The sequence below is a fragment of the Temnothorax curvispinosus genome, unplaced genomic scaffold (genome assembly GCF_003070985.1).
Source record: "Temnothorax curvispinosus isolate PA1 unplaced genomic scaffold, ASM307098v1 QBEX01012806.1, whole genome shotgun sequence".
In the NCBI taxonomy this organism is placed as follows: domain Eukaryota; kingdom Metazoa; phylum Arthropoda; class Insecta; order Hymenoptera; family Formicidae; genus Temnothorax; species Temnothorax curvispinosus.
The window spans coordinates 369,294-396,092 of NW_020222586.1; the positions used below are offsets into that span (position 1 = coordinate 369,294).

General features: G+C 39.1%; 1 protein-coding gene across 3 annotated transcripts in view; it reads left to right on the forward strand.

Moving 5' to 3' along the window:
* The window catches only part of LOC112462828 (putative nucleotidyltransferase FAM46C), a 108,929-nt gene that overhangs the window by 62,034 nt on the left and 20,096 nt on the right, over positions 1–26,799 (forward strand). The window contains exon 2 of one of the 3 annotated variants that reach the window (XM_025028880.1): positions 8,509–8,629. The exons of the other annotated variants lie outside the window; for them this stretch is intronic. The gene's annotated coding sequence lies outside the window, so the exon portion shown is untranslated. The remainder of the gene's footprint in view (positions 1–8,508; positions 8,630–26,799) is intronic. 3 annotated transcript variants of the gene reach the window in all.

Genomic DNA, 26,799 nt, shown 5'->3' on the forward strand with positions numbered 1-26,799 from the left:
GTACCACTTCTTCCTCTCTTTGTCATTCTCTCACGTTATATCTCGCATCTTTATCGAGTATAGAATCTTGCGCGCGATTTGTGTCGCATCTCCATCAACGCAGAAGACACAACCCGTAAAAATCCCGAAAGAGAATCGGCCGATATGTCACGAAGCGAGAAGCGACGACTTTCTTCCGAAGTTTCGCACCGAAATCGCGTTGAAACCTGTCGCGCAATCGTCGCTTTATTCGCGGAAAGGTCAAGAGGTCTGCCAATATTTTCCAAGATGGACAACTTTACGACTGGTGTATCTCCGCGTGACGACGCTGACGGTATTTATTCCTACACTTATGCAGTAAATTCGCGTAATTCGACGTTACATTCGCGGCATGTCGTTTTTATCGGCCCGTCAATTTTCCGCCAGCCGCGCGCATCCACGCGCGGAACTTGCGTTTTTATAAATCGACGTTAAAATCTCGAGGAAATCGCGGCGGGCTGGCGCGCCGCGTTTCCTCGCGGTGCCATCCGCTTAATCACTAATCGAACTTCGAACTTTCGAAACGTACTTTGCACTCGAATTTATCGGTGTTTTTGTAACTAATGCGTGACGATTAAACGTGATACGTGACGGTAATTTACAAGATTGCTGACAATGCAATATACTACGTTTTTTTCAGTTGTCTAAAATAGCTAATTATGAAAACATTAAAGTTTTATTAAAATCGAATACAAATCCAGATCGGATTTCGGTTAAAGAAGAAGAGAAAGGGAAATCTGGGGCGCCTTTATGTATCGTCTTTTTTACACATATCATTTCACGTCTCGTTCGCGACCGAGATTCAGTAGTAGCCGCAGCATCTTCCCCGCGTTTCTCTTATTCATAATTCCAACACCCGTTATTCATCATTATTAATAGATCAGCCATGCGCCGGCGCGCATAACCTTTCTCCTGCATATTAAGCTTAATAAATCCGACGCGGCAGGCGACAATGCTCACGGCGAGTGTTCCAGAACGGCCGATTATATTACGCCAAACAATGGTACGAGATGTCCGTTTGATCAAGCGGGTCATTTGTTGCTACGCCGCGCCGCGCCGCGCGGCTGTATATTGACGTAGGCGTAATAAGTTATGTTTCTCGAAAATATCAGCCGCGATCTGCGATTGTGCAACGGCTCTATTTGCAACATGTGCCGATTGCCGATTCCCCGTGACTGGATGTCATCGCTTTTATTATCCTCGCGAATACCTTCGTCCCATATTTGAATCCGCGCGAATATGCGCCACTGTAAGTTAATAAGCAAATATTCCAACAATCTCTTTCACAAGGTGAATGAAATACCTATTAAAATCGAAATTGATTTAACGTTGGAGGGACATGGCCGAATCTTAATGTGGGAAAGAAAACGTTAAGTAAAGTTGGGCTGATATATTAGGGGTATTCAAATAAGTTAAAGTTTAACGGTTTGACAGGTTATGTCGGGTTAAAATCGAGTAAAAAGTTAATTAATTAACTTTGGGCGCGTTACTCTTTAAGGTTATGCAAAATACATAAGTGACTCATTAACCTATCACATTAATTTTTGGGTTAGAAGTGTAAAAATTAACTTTTTACCCGACTTTAACCCGACATAACCTGTCAAACCGTTAAACTCTAACTTATTTGAATACCCCTATTAAGATTTATTGCCTTTAATAAAATTTTATCGTGTCGCGTGGATTATTAATTGGACAAGTCCCGGGAATTCGCAGACATTCCAGTCGCAAGTATTAATTTCGACACATAATCCTGTCGTCTTTGATCGTTTCCCCTTGTGTTTACCTTTTATTTCGATAATTCCAAACAACTTGTACACGAGATATCGTTCGGCTTGTTGAAGGTCAAGTTTCGGAATTCGTATGATTGAGCGGTCGTTGAGTAAGGAGACGGTTATAGTAAATGCGTAGCCTGATGAAAATTCATACGTGACCTCGTTGGATTCGAATTTTGCAAATTTAGATAGCTATGTGTGTAACATAACTGTAAACTGTAAACCGAATTATTTTAAATTCTTAAGATTACTCCGCGCATTCAATATGCGCACATTAAATTCCTGTTTAAACGCGAACTAACCGGAAAGTCTAGCAAAACACGTAATATATCTTCGAAACTGAGAACTCGGTTTGCCAGAAACAAAAACGGTATTTTAATTAACCGAATCAAATTGACTCTGTTGCATTAATTACTTACATGTCGGACATTATATTAAGATACAAGATACAATGAACGAGACCGCCGAGCTGGCGACTTCGACGAAAGTAGGATGAGATATAGAACGACGCGGTTATAAAGGGTTAATTCTTTCTAGGTCGTTTCAGCGTGCGTTGTGAGTAAGACGTATTCGCTACTGTGTATTTACCGTGGTAAGCCCACGTTCGCATTGTTGCAAAACGGGCGCGCGTGCGCACGTCTTCCTTGACATTAAAATGTACACTTACATGCGTTCCATCGTGAAAGCGTAATATCCTCCCGCCCACCGTTCTCTCTTTCTTCTTCCCTGATCATCTTCCCTCGCCGTTCTTCTATCTTTCTTCTTCCTCCTTATCGTTCGTAATCGCTATACAATGTGGGCGGCGACGAGTCAAGTGCGCCCTTCGGCATTATGAAAAATTATTCCGTTATTCGCCGTCATTGCCAAATTACGATGGCAAATAAACGCAATAAGCACTCGTAGTTTTAAATATACGCACTTTTATATTTAGTAGGAGAGAATCAGAAGTAAAAGTAAATAAAGGATACACGTACGTTACCAGAATTTATTACAACGGAATATTCTTCTTTATTTTCTTTATTTATTACTTTAAGAATTACGATGCGGATAATAAAATAATATTACGAAATATTATAAATAATGGAAAATATTATGAAATAATTATCAATATTCGTATTGAGCAACGACACGTTTTGCCGCGTGCATTTGCAAATCGAACGCGTTGCCTAATTTTGCATTCTTCTTTCGTCACTCTCGCGCGCTCTCATGTTTCTTTTTCCTTGATTTCGCATGACTTCGTATAAACTGGTTCGCGTCTTCTCATTCTCACGTATACGAGTCGAGTGTTTTATCGGTGCGAGTGCACCGCGCTCAAGTTACGTTGACCGACGCATTTTTGCAGAACGGCCTCTTTTTGCCTCTTCAGGCAAAGGACGGTTGAACAGCTTAACGTTGATTTATTACCTCCGAAGCCTGTTCTCACAGATTTTTCACCTAAAGCTTAATTACCGAGCTATTTAAGATTGCACATTCAGAAATGGTGAAAATGTCAATTAAATTTTTGTTTATGGGAGATTGTCAATTCCAAGTGGACGGAAGATCGATCTCTGGCGATTGTCCCGGAGCAACACGCGCATATTTATCATGGCACCTATCGACGTCCGTTTTGATGCATTACTCGCCGGGCATACAATGTCGCGCATTGCGGCATTTTCTTTATCTTGCCCGCGATCGAATGTTATTAATGGAATAAGGCGTACACCTTGCACGCTTCTTGTTTACGATCGCAACGTTTTTCTTTCATTCCCGCGATGTTACACGGCGTTTAATGCGTCACATCTGCGACGATCTCCCTTTTATTTTCCATGGTCGAATATCACGCGTTCGCTGTCCATTGGGTCAAGTGCGGATACGAGTATCATTACGCATATATTTTGTCGATATTTATTTTCTTTCATTATTCGCACAAAGTGTGGTATCGCCACACATTCTCATTCGTTCCCGTTGGCTTTTTGTTCGCTCCTTTGCGAACCACTATTCGGTCAACCACGCCTTCTTGTTTTATATCTGTTTTATATCCGTTGCTCCGCCTGTCGTGTCCCTTGTTATTTTTTATCACTCAAAACTTTATTTTCTGATCTTCTCTTCTTAGTGCACCAACAGGATGATTGCCTCCATGCGTTACTCGAATAAAACAAGGCGTCGCCGTATCCGGTTCGAACAAAATACTTTCACAAATTGTGCCAAAACCTTGAGTTGATATAATATATGCAGATTAATAAAATAATAACAGTGACGTTCTGTTATTAATTTTATTGGCCTTAACTAGTTTGAACGTTTACGATGTTTAATTGATCATTAATTAAATTAACTGACCCAATTAAGTTTCCATCTATGAAAATATTCATTATGATATAGAGATATATAAACGTATATTATATGATACGTAACGTACGTCTTATCGGAAAAGATTATAGTCTTTATATTCGAATTATTTTCTGCGCCATTAACTGAAGAACTAAAGTTAGAATCGTTTGTTACGCAATATAAATGCGGTTATTAAGTACCGCCTAGCGTAGTTATAAAATAATTATGAAGAATATTGCTGTTGACATCGAGTATAATTTTTGCTGATAAATATTCGCGCGCGCGAGATTTTTTATCGAGAGGTTTATGACGGACGATGTTTAACCAACCGTCTAATTTTATAATAGACCTTTAACCGTTTATGTTATTACGATAATATTTTTACGATAATTGGCGTAATCTTGGTATAAATATTATATGCTTCTACATAATCTTTATTTTACTTGGCATTTACAGCTAAATTCCTTATCTATACGTCGCGTGCGATCCAAACTCTACTCAAGATATAGAAGCATTCATGCACGCAAATTGCGTCTCACCATAATTAACATTCATGGTATGGCATTAATTAATCATGCAACACGCGATCCTTAGGATCAAATGCGAAATAGAATATCGTGATATTCAATATTATATCCTTCAAAAGATTTTATTCTTTCCAAGTCTTTTCTGATGAAGTTTAGTTTGAATATTTTCTAGCGTAAGCGTTGATTTCAAATCTCGTCTATTTTATTTATTTTACTTGTTAGCTTACTCCGCTGTTAAAAGATCCTGACTGCCTTTTCTGACTGCCAAGAAGCAGTTGTAGTCTTTTTTTTACTGAAAGGCAATTTTTTTTACCGTAATTAGATTCACATTTTAATATAATTCTATTCGATCAATGCGTATATAATCGTGATGTATACCAGCGAGATACTATTAGTATCTTTCACGGATTGTTCACGTTAATAAAGCTTGAGAGAAAATTAGCTATAGCAATTGTAGTCATGCCAATTGAGAGCAAATACATGGCTTTCGCGATCAGTTCCGGCAGACATTTTCACTTCGGCTGTAGCGAACATAGCGGAAATCAATCTTCAGGAGCGGTAGAAAGCTATAGGCTTTTCGAACTATTGTCTTTCGATGTTTCATCTCGTTATACTTGTACACTCGATGAGTCTGTGTGTACTCATATGAGTGGCTCATATCTACATCATCGTATAATTTTGTTACGATAGATTCTTGGAATGATTCCAAAATGTCGAGGTTAAATAGTAACTACTTAATCGAAAGGTGTTCAAAACTGGTAAATCAAGTTGGCGAAGGTCGTTTGTTGAAAGAAAATATCTTAATTTCTCCTACCCTGTAGATTATATCTTATAATGAAATGGAAAAGATATAAAGATAATTATGGTTCGTTGCCTGAAATGAATTTAATTTGAGAAAACTGATGACATTTGCATAAATTTGCATAAATGCGTCAACAAACGTCAATTTAACTCGACAGAAATTTACGCTTATTTAAAATTTGCACAATCGGCGATTCACTGTTGAGTCTTTCCGTCTCCAAATCTGCAATGCAACGCTCTATGGTCCGAGACACCCTGTATATTTAGAGCGCCCGCGTTGAAGTAAGACGTAAAGCCGTGCGTGTGCACGGGCGTTCGAAACAGGTGACGGCCGTCTAAGGTAAAAGTGCATAATTAATGTTCGTCTAAATACGGCGGGCGAAAGACTTTACCTCGGGCGATCTGACTTCGTCGTGCGGCCAATTAGAGGCCGGCGAATGTCGGGCGTGGCGAAAAACGGCCCCGAAAGTGGTCAGGCTGAATTGCGTTACCGCAAATATATTTTCTCCTTTGCTCCCTCTCTTCCTCTCTCTCTTTCTCTCTCTCTCTTTCTCTCTCTCTCTTTCTCTCTCTCTCTCTCCGTTCCGCTCCTGTCACTTCGCGCCTTCCATCTTATATCTTCTTTCTCGATCAACTCTCTACCCGGCCTTGATGCCCAGTTATTTTTCTTTAACCGTCACGATTTCGCCATCGACGACGATCACGTGTCTCACGCGTGTAAAACATGTCTCCTCCTCGCATTTATGCATTTCTTCTTTTTTTCCTCTTTTCCTTTCCGTAACGCAGAATTGGAGCGTGCAGCGTGGTACGGTCGGTGGAAGCCAGCTCCAGAATTATATGGAAAGGCAGAAGTAAGAATGTTCTTTTGCGAAGCTTGAAATCGACTTTGCCTTGACGGCAATAAGAATTGCGGGCGAGTATTAAAGTTATATTGTTTCGAGCAATTTTTAAATATACAAAAATATGGCGTAATATGGCGGTTCAAGTTATCAAGATATTATAATTACAAAATTTTTAAAGTGTTATTACTGATAATGTACAGATATTCCTATTAACTTTTCTACAACTTTTCTACAACTTTTTTACTATTGACTTCAACGAAGGATACTCGATTATACATATACGTCCGGATATGTGTAATATGAAATTTATTAATATAAACACAGCGTGCCACTACTCATAGCGTATTATTACGGTGTCCGCCGTAGCGAAATGTTGGCGTGCGTTAAAGGGTGTAATACATAATATACATATGTGTAACGTAATAAATCCCGCGAAATTACATATTATAACGCGATATTGCGTAAGGTATAATACATGAAATTAAGAGCTACTTGAAATTCACCAATCGGCTCATATAACCCGAGATAACCAATTTGAAGTACAACCCTAAGTTAAAGACGCAACGATTTCCCCAGATATATCTGCATTTAAATAAAATTTATCAATCGTGAATAGGAAGTCGGCAAAAATGTATACTACGCAGAACTTAGATGTTGAATGTAGAAGTCATAGAAGTCGTGCTCGTTTAACAGTCTTCGTAGCCTTTTGTACGGCCGGTGCGCGGCGGTTCGTAGCTTCGCTGTAAGATTCGCAGAGAAGTGGAGCGTTGCGAGCTGATCGATAAACGTCGCCGCGCGAACCGCCGCGCCGAGCGACGGTTTCGCCGATCACAGTCCGCTTCGTTCTCTCGACGTCACCGCGCTTTAAATGCCGAGAACGCTCCGGTTTAGCCCTGCAAAAGGAACGTGTGGCTGGTTTTCAAGGTTTGCCGGCACGTACCAGGACGTGGTATGCACGTGGAAACGCTCGTACTAGCACTGAGCAATAACCGATCTCGTTATGATTGGCAAATCGAGTGCGTGAGCGTTACTTCGCATGCTGCGTTTTCTCCTCGGTCGCGTAGTTTTTTTCTCTTCCTCTTCCCGCTCTGTCCGCGTTATTTTTCTCTCGTCGTGCGACGTGACGGAAGGCTTTATCTATTTTTCTTTTGAATCCATAAAACGTAAGCAACAGATATTAGCTTTACTTTGCGTCTTCTTTCAGTTATTAAAATAAAATGAAAAACTATAACGTAAAATAGAAACCTAATTTTACGAAATCTTTTCACACGCTTAAGCGTTCGCATAATTAACTCTGAAAAATTTCCTCCGAGAACAGATTCCCTTTGAATTCGCCGGGAATTGTTTAAAATCACGTTGCGGTCCGAGAAGAGAGCCCCGCGCCTCTTTCCCGCCGAGATGAACAGAAATTCCTCGACGGATCAAGCGGGGTTCGCGCTCTCACCTGCTTGCGCGGCGCGTCGTTAAAGTGTTACTGTCCCTTTCTGCATCTATTTTACGGTTATTTCGCAAGCGTCGCGGGTTGCGTCACGAAGCGCGCGCGCGCGCGCACGATTGCAGCGCGTTCCCCTCGCTGTTGAAATCCGCGCGCGAGACCGCTCGAGCGTCTGGGAAATTCGTTTCGATCGGGCCGAGCCAGGGCAGGCGGCCGACCGCGCGGAAAGACGCCGAGCCCAGAGATCGCGTTCTCTCTTGGCCACTCGTAGGAGGAGCGGTCGCGTCTCTGTCAAGGCCCTCCGCGTATATTCTTATCGAGGTGTCCCACATCGGTGGATCCGCGAGGTCGTACTACCCGCGGATGGCGACGCCGATCTATGGTCGCTCATCGTGAAAGTCGCGCGACTCGGAATGCGAAAGGAATGCGATACGCGTAACGCGAACGTCCGATTAGACGAAAAAGCCTTTCCCTGAGACTGGGTTACTCCGAAAATTAACTTTTCACTGAATCGACTTTTCCGTAGAGCCTCAGAAATGGCGTGTAAACTTCTGCTCAGCGAAGAGCGTAGCCAACACGTTTATATAAAGTCAATTAATAAGCTTGCCTTTTATTTTGTACTTCGGTTCGATATAATTCCTGTATTATACATTTTGATATTGAATATCATATATGTAATTCGTTCGTTTATCGTAGTTATATGAGTTTTTGACGTCAACAACGGACGTAAAACAATGATGTCGTTCTTATCAGTGCTATTTTTGTAACACACTGATCGGCGCGATCTTTTTATTATACATGTGCAGCGGAGCTCCATTTGTCAGTGTCCGGTTTATCGGCGTGACGTCGACTCGAGCTGAACTTCCTCAACGATGTTGTCAGGCATTTGATGATACCTGTCTCGGTCATCTGTTTCATAGATCAAAGGTCGGTCACTCTTGCTTAAATTAAACCTATAAAGATTTAATCTATATACACGGGAATGCACTGATCGTTATATGATGGATTTATCAGTTTTGTTATCTTTACTCACGTTTTATCGGTTAATCCTACATGCGATTTTTGTAAGCAAAAAGCTTGAAAATTAACAGATACTGTTAAAAGCAAAGATATAAATCTTTGAATATACACGGAAAAAAATAATATTGCATTACATCTAATTGGAAATCCCGTTAATACAATAACAATATTAATGAAACAATTATTTGTTTTATTAAAACAAAAATATTAAATTAACAAGATTATTTCCAATTACACTAATGCTGTTATCTATTTACATTATTTTTTACCGTGTACGTATGCATTGTGAGGAAAATTTTAGCTGAAAAATTGTTTGCAAAAATATTGCAGAACTATTTAGTAATACTGATAATACGTTAATTGGGCATTGTGTCATTCACATTAGACTCATCAAAAGTTAGCGTATAAATGTTTAATTAATGATCCGCGTCTTGCCAATCTTAATGGAGCTGAAAAATAAACATTCGTTGTAGTATCAAACGTAACTGCAAACGTAACAACAAAATGCTGTAACATCTGGAAAGAATCACCTATTTTAAATGACAATGTTCCGTTTGAGAAGCTTATGGGGAAGGAGAGATCTCGTGCTCTGTTTCACATTTTTACTTGTATTTAGCATACGTAATAAGAATATACATTGCTTTATATGTATCGAAAATTTTAAAGAACGCTATACGGGCTCCTTTCTTTGCCTATACGGATTCAATTCTATTGTACGGATATCCATTGCCTATTTATTTGCTCGTTACAAACGTAGCGATTGAATTCGTATCGCGAGGCGGTGAGAGTGCAATGATTCGCGCGTTCTCAACAGCTCGGACGCTCGGAGAACGTCGAATCGCCGAGATCCATTTTCACTCTCGCTCATTGCTTAAGCGCGATCGAGTGAGAACTCTAGGAACAAAGAATATCGGCTCTTATCTGAAGTGCGATAAAAAACTTGACGTATCTTTTGCCGTTGCCTCCGAAATAGAATCTCCTCGAATAAGATATAGTAGCATATACGCGGAAGACTGAAAAAAGTGTTTACAATTTTCTGAGCTGAAATTATCGCCAAATTAATTGTCAAATTCGGGAGCGTATTATTCTTTTTATGCAATTTATTTTGTATATGGCAAGTATATATATTGGTAAAATAATCGAATAAAAGTAAGTAGAATGATTCTATTTATATCGAATGGCGTGGAAATACGTTTCGACGTCACGCATTGAAATAAAATACAAGAGGTGTACATACAAATATATACGCGGGTTGCGCACCGATATGTCTTTTGATGTGGTCGGATTCTTTATCAGGTTTCTCACTCACGTTCTTACATCCCATTGTACCTTATGCATGAAGAGCTATCGGAGGGCTATATTTATCCGCTCCAAACCCTTGTTTCTTTGGTGCTGTACGGAGTATCGCGCAGCGCCGCAACCGTATAATCTCAGCTCGCAGTGTGGCGACCGTGATGATAATAAATAAATGGCGACGGAGATAGGCGCGAAGAAATGGACCACGGGACGCGGCCAAGTGATAAAACCTCTTTCCCCCGTATCGTTTTCGAGCGGATTTGTAGGCGGAACCCCGCTCGCGCGCGTCCGCAAATAAGTCGGCGCGTTGCCTATTATAGATACGCGATTACGTCCATTATGCAGCGCGAGTGTCCGTCGCGAAAAGTGATCCTCGTCGGGTTATATAAAACGAGTTTATTCATACTGACATGGCGCGAATTGGCGCTATAACTGCTGCGTTAACATTGTCTTCATGCATTATTGAAAAATCTCCGCAACTCATAGACCGTAAAGTTAGATTTCGATAACAGCGCCGATGATTAATCGCGAGTGCGATAATTAAATGCCGGCGTGGCATCGCGTGGTTGCGTAAAACGTCATGGATGCGCTGACTCTGTCCGTCCGCGGCGCGGGCTTTATCGTGATACTCTGTTTTTCCTTTACTCGATCCCCGTAAGGAGAGAACTAATCTACAAGCTTGACGACAAATTCGCGACGCCTTTATAAAACCCATCGTGGCTTAACGTGAGAAAATACCGTTTCGACACGACGGACGACATTGTTCTACACTTCGCACTCTCATTCGCAGGTGAAACGCACCTACTCATCGAGTGTTGACTCTGCGTGCACGCCACTCATTAACTACTCTTACGAGTCAACGAGTCCCGAGAGAAGCTATTAACCTCTCGCGAGGATACAACGTAAATGTCAAATCTCTCGAAAATTATTACATGATCGTCGGTGATAAATGTAACGTTAACGAGCAGATCCGATTTGTTTCGACTGCTCGATGCCGCTTATTCGATTCTTTATATTTTTTTTTGCTGGAAAAACACCACAAATTTAATGCACGAATTAAATTTACAAATTTAATGTAAATTAATATTACATGTATAAATTTAAAATGTATAATACACAGAATTTTATTCCACAAGGACACTGTTATTGAATTCTCATTGACATAATTACTCCGTGTTATTTATCTAAAGTTATAAATACATGTATATATTTATGCATATTACGTAACTTGGCAAATTTATAGAATGTTAACACATTTAAATGAAACAGCGGCGATTAATTAAAAAATCCTGTTCTACGCAAGCATTTCAACATTTGTCAACATGAACGATACATTCCGCGTTAAACATTTTTGGAAGCGTGAAAATGGCATCGTGATATTATTTAACGCTTTCACGCTTGCAACGTATCACCGGTGACAAAAACAGTCGTTGTGCAAACGTTAAACGGCAGTGAAAGTATTAAGTAAGTTGTTGATGTTTCTTAATTCCGTCTAATCATAAATAATTGTTTCTCGCTTTTTCAACGTCTACAATTTTACAATCGTGGTTTATGAAACGATTTTATAAAACCAGTCGGGATCGATTTTATTATATCGGATTATATGGAAATGGCGAACGCGCGCTCGGATCTCGCGTTAGTTTTATGTCCCGTATCTTTCTCGCCGATAGAGCCGGAGATATTTCACGCAGGCACGACCCGCGATTGGCTCCACAGGAACATTCACTCGCATTGGATTGTTTCTGTTGGCAATCAAACGTCAGCTCGTAGCGTAAGAACAAACGAAAAGTAAAATCGAGAAAATTCCGAAGCTTTATGAGGGAACGTTATAAAAAATGATAGGGGTCTATTGAACCAGATATAAGTCGGTCATTACAAGCATCACAAGCGCGTTTGTTACGCAATTACAAAAAAATTGTTTTTAAATACCGCGATCGGTGAGCAAATATTGAACCACTAAAATCTGTCAATTATAATCGTGTCTTTTTTATACCAATGAAATGTAAACTTGGACTAAGGGAACTTGGCCTTCGAACTATTGTCCGATCAAAATTAAGCATCAACATATATAATTATTAAGTCATTTATTACCATTATCATTGCACTGGTTTTTATTACTTAAATATCTCCTAACAATTTATTAAAGTATAATTAAATTTATGATTTAAAAAAGAGGTCAGATGTAACACATGCATGGCATTAAAAAACGTTACAAATAAGTTAAAAAAAACCTTTTGTCATACTCATTATTGTTTGGTCTCGCGGAATTTTTAACTTTTTGAATAATCTCAGTATTTTCCATTCTGTATTTTCTACTCGTTATTTCTCTCTTTGATATGCTTTTAATGCGTCGCATAAAATGTCGAATTACACTTCTTTTTAATGATAATTCTAAGCAGCTAGGAAGAATTGCGTTTGAAACAGTGCGGAATGCGAATAAAAGAGGATTATAGGCAGTCAGTCACAATGTACCATTGTAGCACGCTCTGGAACGTGCGGCATTATATTCTCTTACTTCCAGATTCGCGATATTTACCTCCCATTCAAAAACTCGAATCAAATTCACAACATTTTTTTAAAAACGAACCATGTCAATAACAGCGCGCGAACAGAAACGCATTTGTTCTTTTTAATCTTGAAAGAAAGAAAATTCTTTTAAGTGTTTAATCTTTTAGTTTTAATGTGTCGATATCCTGATGAAAATAAAATCATTTATTTTATATAATAATATATTATATGAAATATAATTGAACTTTCTATATATAAAATTGAGTAAATAAAATTTCTCAGTTACACGATTTCAATTATAGATTTTGATCTTCGAGATACCGTTACAAATCAAAAGTCATGTCGATTCGACGCAATAGTTGCATAATAAAAGATCACCGTAGCAGGATTAAGGATTAACATTCACATACATATCGTATCCTCGTGTGTCAAATGAAATTATCAAGTCTCTTTCTCTCTTAATATCGAAAGCGAAGCGAGTGGAGCCGCCGCCGTCGCCGCGAGGCGAAGGGGAGATCCACTTCCTGGTTGCTATAACGTTCGCTTTCTTTGTTTCGTTTGAGAGCGAAATCTGTGTGCGAGGCGGGAAAAAGACCGGCTCGCGCGCGCGCGCGCGCGCATTCGAGCGCTCATCGCGTGAAAGTACGAGCCTAGTTTATCTGACCGACAATGTTGCAGTAGGTATTACGGGGCTGCGCGCCAAGCGCCAGAACCCGATGCTTACCGCGAACGTGACCTTTTTCTGGTATTTAGAATAGCCAAGGCATTTGCAGAAGACGCTCCGCCGGCGCTCTCTTGCCGCGCGAATCAATCTTCCATGGCATTCTTTCCCAGGATGGCATTAATGACAATAATGACAGCGATGACAGAAGGAGCGACGTGCCGCTGCCATGCCGTCGCGCTCGTCCTCGCGAAATTCTCTCGCCGCTTGACGCTCTCGGTGTTTACCTCCTCGTGCGATTACGCCTTTGGCACGCTGCCTCGTTCGCGAACAAAATCGAGCGTTAGTTCACGCCGCGAATACCTAATGATTTCGCGAACGCGGGGAATTAACGTAATATACATGTTTCACTGTCCTCTGTTAATTTTCAACGTTTGCTCGACGCTCCGTGGAATCGATATCGTTATGAATGAGAGAGTCGCGCACGTAACAAAGTCATGCTGCAATGCAAATAATGTAAGAGAGTTTTGTTCGAGATAATTGAGCAATTATATTCGTATCGGCCTGTGTACAGGCTATTATCAAGATTCGCGGTCGGTTGCATAAGCGCTCGTAACGTGGTTTGTCATGACTCGACTGGTGATGCTATATACTCGATATGTTGTCATTAATGTCATTCAATCGAGCCACGTAAAAACTAAGGGTTTTTTTCCTCGTTTGCCGCCCCTCCCGCCCTAAGAAATGTACGTACATTGTCAGTAAGGTAGTATAATGAAGAAATGCTCAAATAAAAGCGTTATCATTTATTAACAGAAGTGAATACATCTTTATTTTACGTAATTATCGGAATATGTAACTACATAAAAATATGAAATATAATACAAATATAAAATTTTTAGCTTATGAATCTTTTTGTTATGTAAATGTATTTTTATAATCTTACGAACGGCGCCACGTTAATCCGAAAATCCCGCAAATTTCAACTTATTCTATTCCGAATCTCCGCAAGTTCGCACGTTGTTCTGATACAATTTGCATTGAAAAAAAAAGTTTAAACTGTTTCAAGGATAGAGAGAAGCCTCTCTCTCACGTATTGAACGGAGAAGTTTCGCATGTAGAGTCGCTATACCGCCGCTAAAGGCTATAGAACATAGGTCGCGCGACGTAATGGTCGAAATAAAAAAAAATATATCACAGTAGAAATGGGTCGCGAGCGTGCGATTTCGAGTGCACGATCGATCGACAAATTGATAACGACGCGAAGCTATGCTAATGGACAAATCGTTGTCGTTCGTGGGATTCCGATTCCCGACGGTATCTCGCGCAACTCGTATCGCCGACAAACCGGCGAGTTCGCGTGCCGCGCCGAGGACGGAGGACGTGCATTCACGTAAGTCTCCGATAGCTTTTGTGCAACGTTGCTACGTCGTAATGATCACCGGAGCTAATTAGGTTGAGCTCCCGGAGTGTTTTAATTCCGATCGGCTTTAGTTAGCTCCATTTTTGGCGACGTTACTGTTCGTTTATTTAGCCATTTCGGACTAATGGACAGCAGGCACGGCCCGTGAGTGAGTTACGAACGAGTTTTTTCTTTCTTTCCTGCGGCTCCGATAAGAGAACAACGTGTACTTATGATAAATTGTTGCGAAGCGTTGTGCGTGATTGACTCGACTGCGTCACTCTTCTACAACTATATGTATCAGTAAATATTTATCAGTAAAAATAATGCATGCTCTTAGAACGAGGAGACTTGTGTCGACGAGTTTAGTGCAACGGCATACGTATTTCTGAGATACCTAACATCTATTTTGAAATGTGGTATTATATATTTTATGTCCAATCAAGAATTCCGAAACTTTTGTATTTATAAACATATTTACGGAGCAGCTGTTGTGAATTTACATTACAGTTTCCCGACCGCGTGTTTGTCGAATACAAATGATTTCGTAAGTTGCCTCAATTGTTTTCAATCGGCTTCGCCAATAACGGGTTTCTGCATGCCCGTAATTACTTCTTGACGAAAATTACAAGATTATAATTAACTGCAATATGTTAATGCGTGATTGAATGTTTTACGTGCCTAAGTTGGGGTAAAGTCTGTGAACATATATGTACAAATTTTTATTGCCTAGTGTTTCTATAAATATATTTTTCTGTAAACAATTATTATTCATTCAATTAATTTTATAAAAAATTTTGTGTTACTTTTTGGTTAATTATTATTGAACAACGTAAAACATTATTTGCAAAATGATAATATTTAATATTCTGAAAATAATAGACAATAGACAATATTTTCAAAAATATATACGGGAAAAAAATGATGTTATAGTAACAGTATTAGCTAACAGAAATCTAATTGAAAATAATCTTGTTAATTTAATGCTGTTAACTAATGCTGTTAATACAACGCATAATTTTGTTCTGCATAGCTTTATCTATTGACACAAGTACACAGTCTCGATTACATTGAAAAGATGTTATTTGATTCGTGTATCAATATGTTAAAAGTTAAAGTGCAGCATTCGACATAATAAAATCGCACGATCTTTTATTACGCGCATCGTGCTACTTGTTGAAGATCGAGGCTGTTGCACCAGAGGTCGTACATCGAAATCGTCCCGTCACGTACGATGACAAGCAAAATGAAACTCAAGGAGTCGCCTTTCACGGAGGTGTTTACGGTAGTGGAACAAGACGTCGTCTTACTTTGACACGTTGTTTACGGGGCAGGCAATCTGATTCTGTTACGGCTACGCTTCGTAGTTTGAATGAAACTTAACTGATTACTGCTTTTACGTTTTAAGGTGCATTTTCAATCGTAATGCGCAATATACTTCACCGTCTTTATAACTTGACGCAGTTATACCGACAAACAATGAGATAATAATTCTACTAATTTAGAAATAAACATATAAGTTTAGAAAATACGATTAAAAAATTTTTTTAATGTAAAATGAAATAAAATATCTATTTATATAATATTACGTCAAATATGCAATAATAATATTACACAATTTGTTGGATCACGTAATGTTTACTTTACTTAATAACTAATTATGGGATACGTGTATTATCACTGATAAATAATGATTAACTTGTTTTATAAATATATTAATTTATAAAAATATATTCTGTAATACATTCTGTATTCCAGTCTATAATAATTGCAGAAAGTTAGATAATTTATAAAAAATCACTGTTTTAAGAAGGATTTGACATACATTTTGCATGTCGTTCACGTTATCATGACGTCGAATTATGCAACTAAAACAAACGCGATAAACGCGAGCGATTCAAAATATGCAGATTATGTCGGCGCACAAGAAACGCCGTTATCATGTTAGACGTACCCCATAATGTTCCTTGCAATTGTACGCATTTTACATTTCGGCACGTCGCTTGGCGCCGCGGCACAATTCGGTTACGCTTATATAGCCAGGATAAATTGGGGGGGGGGGGGGGAGTAAATTGCACGGGTCTCGCAGGATCCATAAAGCCGTCACAATTTCGCGCGACGGCGGTGATTTTTGCACGTATTTTACAAGACGGTCGCGGCGAAGGTTGCACCGTGCAAAATGGCGCCGTGCTTCGATTGTTACCGAAAGTTTCCTGGTGGCAGACTACCATGAGATACACGGGAAGCGAGTAGCAAGAGAGATATAGAGAAAGAGAGAAAAACCAAAAGAAGTCTCGGGGACGGAAGTAGCTTTTGTCTCTGAGCCAGCTTTCATCCTGTTGCATTTAGAGATTCCACGATGCACGTGCACCGGGTGCCATTGTTTCACTTCGGGACTTCCTCGTTGCCAGAAACACGTTTGTGTCTCTCGCCTCGGTGCCGCAGCGTCGCTTTATTGCGACGTTACGTTTCCACCATTAGTCATCTCCCCACCAGCAAAATTGGGCTATTACCAATTCGCGCGTGTGCGTGCCTCGTGTTCGTTTAAAAGGAAGCAACCGAAGGAAGACATGTGTGCGTGATTCCAACACAAATTTGCATGAAATAATTTATTATTCCCGTTATTTCTTGATTGAGGAACGATAATAACGATAATATTTCGAATGAAAGGAAACACACTTTGATCAATGCATATTTTTGTAAAATAATACATTATTATCAATCGTTTTATCAAAATATGTTATCATTAAACAGAGATATTTAACTTTCTTCTTCTTATAAAAAAAGTGCACGAGTGACTGTGAATGCCTTTGGCAGTCCTGAAGATGAATATTGGAAAGACTTCCAGTGAAAATTACTATGATTAATGTTGCTTTGACTTGAAGAAACTGAAATGATATTACGTAACTTTCAGGAAGAATATTAGACATCGTCTGGTGGAAAAAAAACACAGAAATACTGTATTCAAATGTTGAATTTAAATGTAAATTTTACTTCGAAAAAGATTTCTAGTAAATAACAATCAGTCCATTTTACGAAGAGATAATTTTCTGCATAAATTATACGGATAAGAATTCAAATTTTCCCTTTCTCTCTTTCTCTCTCTTTCTCTCTCTTTCCCCTCCCTCTCCTTTAGTTAGAAATTATGCTTTACACATTATACGTACATTGTTTCTTAACGGCATAAATCTTGCGACATTTATTTTACGCCACGTTTGTTTTGTGCCACGTCGAAACTTATTGCCCACGACTAGTCGTCAGTTTTTTTCTTTCTGGATACCGATTGCCAAGCTCGCTTGGACGGAAGTCTGATAATCGCATATGCGTCAACAACATTCATGCGCTTGTGTGCGCCGCGCCGCAGTTACGCAAGCTGAAGTTTTCAACCGTAGAGACTGGACCTCCGGATAACTACGAGGCTTCGGGCTAAATCGATAATCAAATATACATGTTTGCGGCCGTTTCTTACATCGCGCTGATCGGATAAATAGTGACGCACGAGTATTTTAATTAGAAGTTCTCTCCATTGATGCTTTCTTGCCAAGTCGTTTAAGAACTATGTTTAAAAAAATTCACAAGCTACTGTGTAATTTACAGTCGTCAATTTGTATGTCCTGCGAAAATTGTTAGATAATAATTTAAATGACAAATAATGTAGCAGTAATGAACTTTATGCGTTTAACGATTCACGCCGCGATATTTGCGTTTCTTTCGGGAAGTTATAATCGCGATTGACTATACCAAGTAATGTGGCTATTTGAATATTGTCAATAAAAGTCTACATCAGGGAGTTTTTTTTCACATGAAATATTATGCAATGAAGATTTCGAATTCGCAGAATCTTTATTACGTGATACAATCGTGACTATATCAATTCTATATTGGGATTTTTCATGTCTCGACGAGGTTTTTTTCTCAGCGAGACGACACGTTTTTATGAATAACGGATATCTTTCAAGTATACGAGTATATGGTGTGTTCCGATTATCGTGAATTCTTTGATACTTACTCATAATCGGCCGGCACTCTTTCCGCTTTAACTTTAAAGATCGAAGTCCCTAACGCAGACGTGACACCAAACGACATAGGAGGTTGATGCGCGTCGGAGTATTCCGACACGCGACGATTTTCGCCCACTGCGTTTACGGATTGGCTCGTGGAACAGATGGAGGACGCACTATGATAATTTTAGACATTAGCGACATTTCCGTGTGTGTCAGTGGGTCACCTTATCTCGTGAGAACGCGTTTTCTCGCGGTGCACACACAGAACGTCGAACGACCCTCCGAAACGGAGGAGGTGTCAACTGTGAAGAAATACCGAAGCGTGTGTATGTGTGATGAGCGAAAAGCGGTCGATGATCCGCAGGAATGTTCCACAGACCCTTTTACTGTAGCTTCTCGGTGTCTGTCACAGAATTCCATCCGACGCGAAAACAGAGCGGAATCAAGTATCCTCTCGCATTTTCGGGATTTATGTCTGTCACGAAATTCCATCCGACGTGAAAACGAAGCGGAATCGAGCACCCTCTCGCATTTTCGAGGTTTATGTTACAGCGTATTCTTAATTCATAAGGTAACACTTCCGGAGAGAAACTCGTCGAAATTGTATTCTTACTTTGCTCTACTCGTAACATTACGTTTGAATATTTTACACGTATCTGTTTAGCAGATTGGGAGTTTCTACTTCTTAAAGAAATTGTTTAAAGGGAAAGATAGAGAAGCGCTGAAGAGCTTAGGGTACTGTTAATCTCTAAGAAGAGAGATAATAGTACTTAAAAGATCACAGATATTAGCCGAGATTAAATATTAATCTACCGATCATAGTCCGGTCTAACTTTATGATTTCGCACTATCGTTAATCACGTAATAAGTTGCAGTATAATGAATAAAGTTCTATCTTTCATGCGCGATACCGCCGTTTGTTATCACAGAAAATTATCGTCGAATTGAAAGTTTTACTGCTGACTAATTGCTATTTCCATTGGAAATAGCACTTAATCAGCAGTAACTTGAAGGTACATCTCACACCGTGGACAACGCTCGATTTTAAAAACATGAATCTCAGATCAGTGCATTTTCAATTCTTCATCCGAAATTATTCCAATAATTGGAGCAATTTAAGCAATAAAAAGTGAAAATCTTTTGTCTACGTGCATCGATCGGGCGAGCGGGTATTATTCCACGCGCGGACTTGATCGTGAAATTAATTTGCGTGTACCTAATGAGCTCGGCCGCAAAAAATTGCGGCTTATTTTATAGTTTGTTTGCCAGACGTCAGTCGTTAGCCAGGCGCTTCGTGAATGTAAATTTATCCGGTTGGGTAATATACGCGCTGCCGCGCGCCGTTCTCGCAGAAACGAGAAACGCCACTTGATCCTTCGAATACGGATACCGCTCCTTCTCTCTCGCCGTTTCCTGTCCTTGGCCGTACCTCTCTCTTCGCGCGAGAGTTCGATCATGGGCTTCCCTTTCCTCCGAAAGGTCGCCGATCAACCTCGGTCAGATGCATCTACTCCGTCTCGTAAAAGGGATGGTGACGATGAAGTTGTACAAGGCTGCCCTCTTACAAACTGGATTCTCTCTCTCGCTCTCCTTCTTTCTCTTCGACTCGTTATTAATACTAGGAGGAGACTCGTTAATTGGTTGTCGAGTAATTTTCTTCAGCTCGGTTTTAACAGCTCCGAGGCGAACCATAGAATCTATCTTGTGAACTATTTTAATCTATTCTTGGATCAAAAGAACCTACATTTATCTGCTTTTTCTCCTAATTTTTTTTCATACAGTCCGATCTCTTGTGCGCTTTTTATTATTTTTCTCTCAACTTTAGTTATAATTTATAATGATCGAATTAGAGACAATTTTTTAATTATATATGAAAAAAATTGACTAAAATCTTTTGTTTTAAAGATTCATTATAATTGAAATTTATTATACTGAAAATAATTGTAAATTTAACTCCACTATAATGCACATTATGTTGTTTTCTGATTTCTTAATCTTTCTATTTCCAAAATTGCTTCTAAGTGATCATATAGTTTCTTGAATATTTTTTTGCACTTGATATTATATTAAAATTGTTTTGTAAATTGGACAAGTCAAACGTTTGAAAGAGTTTAATCGTAGAGAGACGTATATAATTAATCCAAAAAAATAATTCAAGATGTAATTGCTCATAAAAAATATCCTTAAAGATATCGTGACGAATGTGATTGGATTCAAGGAACTTATAAAAAAAAAAAAAAAAACAAGCACACAATGTCGCTGAGATAATTGCAACTTGCGATAATCGTATTCTGCGCCGATATCGTTGCACGCTTGAGCCGCGTTGGCCTGATATAATATGCACGGCGACTATTTTTGGAGAAACGTAATCGTTAGAAGAACTGCATAAGAGATTAAAGAAACATGTTGATCCCGTTGTTAACTTTTGACCCTTTCTTTCCGATATTTCGTAACAATGTTTAGAAAAAGATATCTACAATGTGAAAATCGGCAGACAAAGCGTAAATATTTTGTATCGATATGTATATATGGGTCTGTATCATCGTGAGTATTCGGCACGAAAATCATAAATTTAAAAAACCTTAAATTTTTGCGAGACTCATGCGATAACCGATTTTCACTTGAAAGCTTTTCGGATAATCACTCAAGTTCGAAATATTTAAAATACTTTACGCAAAAAAAAAGTTTAAAAAATACGACAAATTTTTACCAAGAAATTATTAATTCCAATTTTTTGTATTTATGCGATTAGATAATATAAGAGCGACGCGCGCGCAGCTCGCACGCTATTTATAGAAGTTAAAAAACTTACACAATAAAATATTAAATAGCTCAGTAATAATCCTGTCATTTCGATCCAACGACGTTCGAATAGTTTCGTTAAAAAATATACATAATATTTTTTAAATTATACTCAAACAATAAGAAAGTTTTTATAATGCATAATAATATTAAAGATAATGTAATTACTACAATTGCACGCGATGCTTAATCGTCTACAATTCCAGACTTCTGAAGTCGTAAATAGCTTGCATCACTTGCGCAGACGACCGAGAGAAAAATCGTGCTCGTGAATAACAACAATATCACCAATCTTTCAAAATTAATGAATGTTTAAATGTTCGTTAATTACATTGTTGCCGTATTTGACCTGATATACCGAGGTTATATATTTTCGATAAAGAGCAAACAGCCCAAAGGTTGTTAATGGTATCGTAATGTTATTTGTTAACATGAAACAACAACGATAAATCGTGCGAGCTACACTTTCTGATTACTCTATATAAAATCTGTGTGACAAATGCAGCCGTAATTGCACGTATAACTGGTATTTCATGAAACTGCATATTATTAATATCAACGATTTGAATTGCTAGAATATGAAATCAGGAAAAGTCGATGTTCTATACGCTTTGAAAAGCGACTCTTGCTCCATATTGTGCTGTGTACGAGGATGATTCTTTTACGTAGACATTATAGAATCGTATTTTATAAGGTATCGGGGTTGACGTTAGGTAGTAACTGGCTTACAATTAGCAGAAGTCAAAGGTGAAATATCATACGGGTCGCGATAATGTTATATCTTTTAAGTAAGTTACAATGTAATGAACAACGAGATAATGGGTATGAAAATATTCGATAAATAATCTTATCTATAATACGTGTTTATTTACCACATGTACGATTTTATTTTAATAAAAAGTTAATTCAAGGCAGATAATGGTAATGTTTTACTCAGATTTACGCTATTAATATTGAAATATAAATAGTTGCAAGATTAATGAGATTCTCCCATCAAAATCTTGCTGAAGATGGCATTTATCCAATATTAAGATATAAAAAAGGGATTTTAATTTAGAGAGATTACGTAAATCAAATATTAAATAATATCAAATATTAAGAGCTCTCTATAATACAAAAGAATTTTTTTTAATCATACGCAAATATCAAACTCAGTTATCGCCGATATAAATAATATTAATTATCTTAATGAATGAATTATATTATATCTACTGATAAGTGAATCGAGACAGGTATAATTTCGACTGAAATTCTTAGAACATTAAGATTATAATCTCCACATTTAATTTTTGTGTCTTTAAGTTTCAATCATTGACGTTAAAAAAAAATCCGTGCTTCACTTCGAAACTGTATTTATACGTAATATTATATATTTATGACATTCCAAACTCTGCTAGTATAGATGCTGATAAATTTTCAACATATCATCATTCTTTCGCATAGCTTCACGTGCATTCCTACTCACGTGACGGGATTCTACGTGCGCATGTAGAGAGAAGGAGAAGATTTGTGAGGGAACGAGAGGTCGAAAGTGCGATCCTGGCAAAGCTCCTTAAGTATTATACGTATTATTGAACTCGGCTCTTTTAAAGCCGAAGTCTTAAGGTGTGGCGCGCAGAGCTTTTAGCGTTTTAACGTTCAACGATTATAATGCTCAACGAAACAATCCGCCGAGCGGGAAATGTGGAGATGCTTACGACGAAAGCGCATTCGTTGCGTTGCATTGCGCGATGTTAACGATGTTCCGGATGTTCGCGCGATTAATTCACACGTGGCTTTGTCGCCGTACCAATGTAAAACGCACGCTGCATTGTTATGCATAAATGGAGTTACTTAATGGCACGAAAATGGGAGAATTATAATAGCGCGGCGCTCTCATCGTGCTCTCGCGCGGCCGGCGCGGATAAAGAACAGATTTACCCGCGAATTACGCCGCTCGCGCTCGTCGATGACACGTACATACAAACGTACTTATCCGCGACACTTTCTCGTCGCGCGAGGCTTAACGGGCCCTCGAGATGTCTCGATACTTTGCGCTCCGAGCGATCCAATCGTTTCCAGTCGTTATGCAATCGCGAAATAAATTATCATTCCACTGTGCAGCATATATTTTATGTTGCATATTTATTCTTTGTACATATGTTACATATTTATATGGTGTCACAATTGTTTGGAGTTCGAAACGTCACAAATTGCTATATAAATAAGATTTATATTTGTTCAACATTTGAGATTATTTTCTTTTACATTCAAAAAGTCGTTAATACTAGAAGTAATTTTTGTCTGCATTACGCGATTATAATAAATTATTTAACGCAAGGAACGCACATAATTTTGCGAAATTACTCCAAGTAGCGTAATCGCTACGCTAGTGATGTATGCTTTCCTAATAAACGTAATTTAACTGAATCGCACGTCTCTGCGTACCTAATAGTTAAACCGTACTGCAAATTTAATCGTCAAGAGATAATCTCACGTTAGTTGAAAGCTAACTACATGAATACCTATATAGGATAACTCGCTTCGTTATAATACCGTCTCCGTCGGCTTTTCGATAAACAGGAATCCATTCAAACTAATTTGAAAGCAGTACTCTCCGCCTTTGTTGTTCGGCACGTTTGGAAGCCTGATAAGAGTTTCTTTACCGCTTCGGCGAAACGAGTAACGGAAAATTTCTATCATCATCGTTAACAGGATAATGTTCTGCCCCATGATCTTGCAACGATGATGACCGAGAGAGTACTCCGGTAGTTGAATCGCGTTTGAAGCCGCCGCGAACTTGGTCGACGTAACCATCAAGGGTTTGCTTAACCTCGGCAAGGTCGCCGCGTTTCCTGGCGAAACCCCCTCGGGTTTCTCCCTCTATTATCCTCCTTTTTCTTGTCCCTCACGCGTTCGCGCGCCCCGTCCCTTTTCGCTTCCTTTCTCCTTGCCGCCCGTCCCTCGCCAAATCAGTTGATACGATGTCGTTTTTCCTCTGTCCTCCCTCTTTCCCCTATCATATCCCTTCTCTCCCTGCGCCATCGCATCAGCTCAGTCGTATTTTGCGAAAATAACAGAGGTGACCCCGGTCCAACGTGACGTCAATGATTCGGTGACGGTTAATTATTAATTTAACGGCCGTTTGGATCTCAACTGACTTCCCTCCCTATGCGACCAACGAATCTGATCTTCTCTTCTGCTTTTGCTTTTGCTTTCAACGCTGTATTTTTATTTAGGAACGGATCCTACGCACGAAATTCTCTGGAACTCGTGGCGACGACAGAAATTTTCCATTTCTCGCTTGAAGGAACATTTTCAGACTTCCAAAAGCGCTAGATAACGAAAGTACAACACATCTCGTTTATAAATTTAGCCTGATTACATTCCTATTTAGGCGATGGAAATAATTGTGCTTTTTTATGAGACAATTAATACCTCAGATATAACATTGCGGTTGATATCGCAATCTAAATTTCTTTAAAATTAAAGTAAAATGCCATATATGTTTTTTTTCTTACAAATTTAATATTTTTGCGTGAGATTAGAAGTATTATTATTATTTTTAGAGATAAAATAATAATATATGGGATAAAATATTGCGTTAAGAAAAAAAGAATATTATTTTGCCATGTCAATACTGCTGTATATAAAAAAGTGTACTTTACATGCTGGCTGTGTTAATTTATTTAACAGGTGACAAATGAAGAGATCAAATTCCCGGTATCTTATCTCCGGTATCTTATAACAGGAATATCGAGAAAATTGTTTATAACTTCAGTCTTGATCTCTGATTGTATATCACGGTGAAATACCTACTTCGGCATGTGTGTACGGGTTAAAAGTTGTATGCTAATTTATGATAATCGTATTTAATATTATAACTGTTGTCGATTATGCGAATCGCGTTGCATCACGAAGATCTAATAAAATGAAGTTCAAGGACTTCTATGAATGTCGCAACGTGTGTGCCTCGCAGCTGCGCGACTGTCACGTAATTATAAAACCAGTTTTGCATAAAAGAGTTTTGCAAATTCCGATCTCTAAAAATAGGACGTGTATATTCGATGAGCGCATATACGTGTGTGTCGCGTATGTAAACGTAAGACGAGATCTCTGTACAAAACGATTGCGCAACAGTGGCAGATCCAAGAGTTGATTTCTCCCTTCCAAATTTCACACGCGGGAGAGCCTCTCGCGCAATTCGCGTGAAATTTTAATGTCGAATCCTCTGGCAATTCTATTAAGGGAAAAGTAGGCAAACGGATTTGTGCAATGTGTATCCACGTTCGTGATAGCGAAACGGATGCGCGCGCGCGCGCGCACGTTTTACTTTTAAATGCGCGACTCCTCGGCGAATCAGGACGTGTTTACGACCGGGGAATTATCCAGCTGGAGAGATAGTTATATACGTGGAAAAATTACGGCAGAGCCCGCGCGATAAGCTGCCCGCAAGAATCAGGATTGAGGGTCGGGGAGGGAGGGAAGAGTACGACACGTGATGCGGGAGTGGGACGTACCTATCAGCGCGGACGCTAGTCAACGCACCGAAGATCAATGACCAATGACGTCACACGGTTGGTTCGCGTTGCTCGCGCACGTAACCGCTCGCGTTACCACACCACGCGCGCACCCCAGGATCATCCACACATGCCAGTCGCGTACGCATATATCGCGGTAGTAAATTTATATACGAGAGAGGTGCCTCGTTTCGTCTCTCGAGCATCCTTTTTTTTCCCCCTCAAACCGCGTCAGATCGCTGCCATTTCGCTATCAGCGAGCTCTCGTGTTTCTCTTTGCGCTTTTTAGCTCGGCTCTCTCGCTATCTTTCTCTCATCGTCTCTTCTATTGTGCATGTTTCCTTACGTCATCTGCGAGAGAACTATTCTTGTATGATCTATCTAAGAAGAACCCGGTTTTTAATTTCGAGAAAATGAATATCTTTTACCAATGAATTTTCGTCTGAATATTTTATTTTCACGCAGTGAGAGATAGCTTAGTTATCGTAACATCTTGTATTAAAATCAATGATAATTATTCCATTTTTCTTTATTTTAAACAGTTCTTTTTATTCATAAATCACGTGATATATTTATGAACATGATACATTTAACAGGTGTACCTCTTACGTATGTATGTAATTGTAAAGAGTGGAAATTAGGAGCGGTTCGCGCTAATTTCCTAGTCGTCTCCTCCCCCCCTCTGCTCCCCTCCTTCCTTTCTCGTAGTTTACATTTTATATGAGAAAGAAGTGCACGTTGATATTCTCATTATGCACGATATTCCCACGTAGAGAAACCACGTGAATTATATAGTCTACAGCAATCCTGGTCTCGTTTATATGTGTAATCTACGCGTAGATTATCTAAACTATTATTTCATACCAGCCCCGGGCCCATCTCTATGCACAAACAATAAAAGCGTGCAT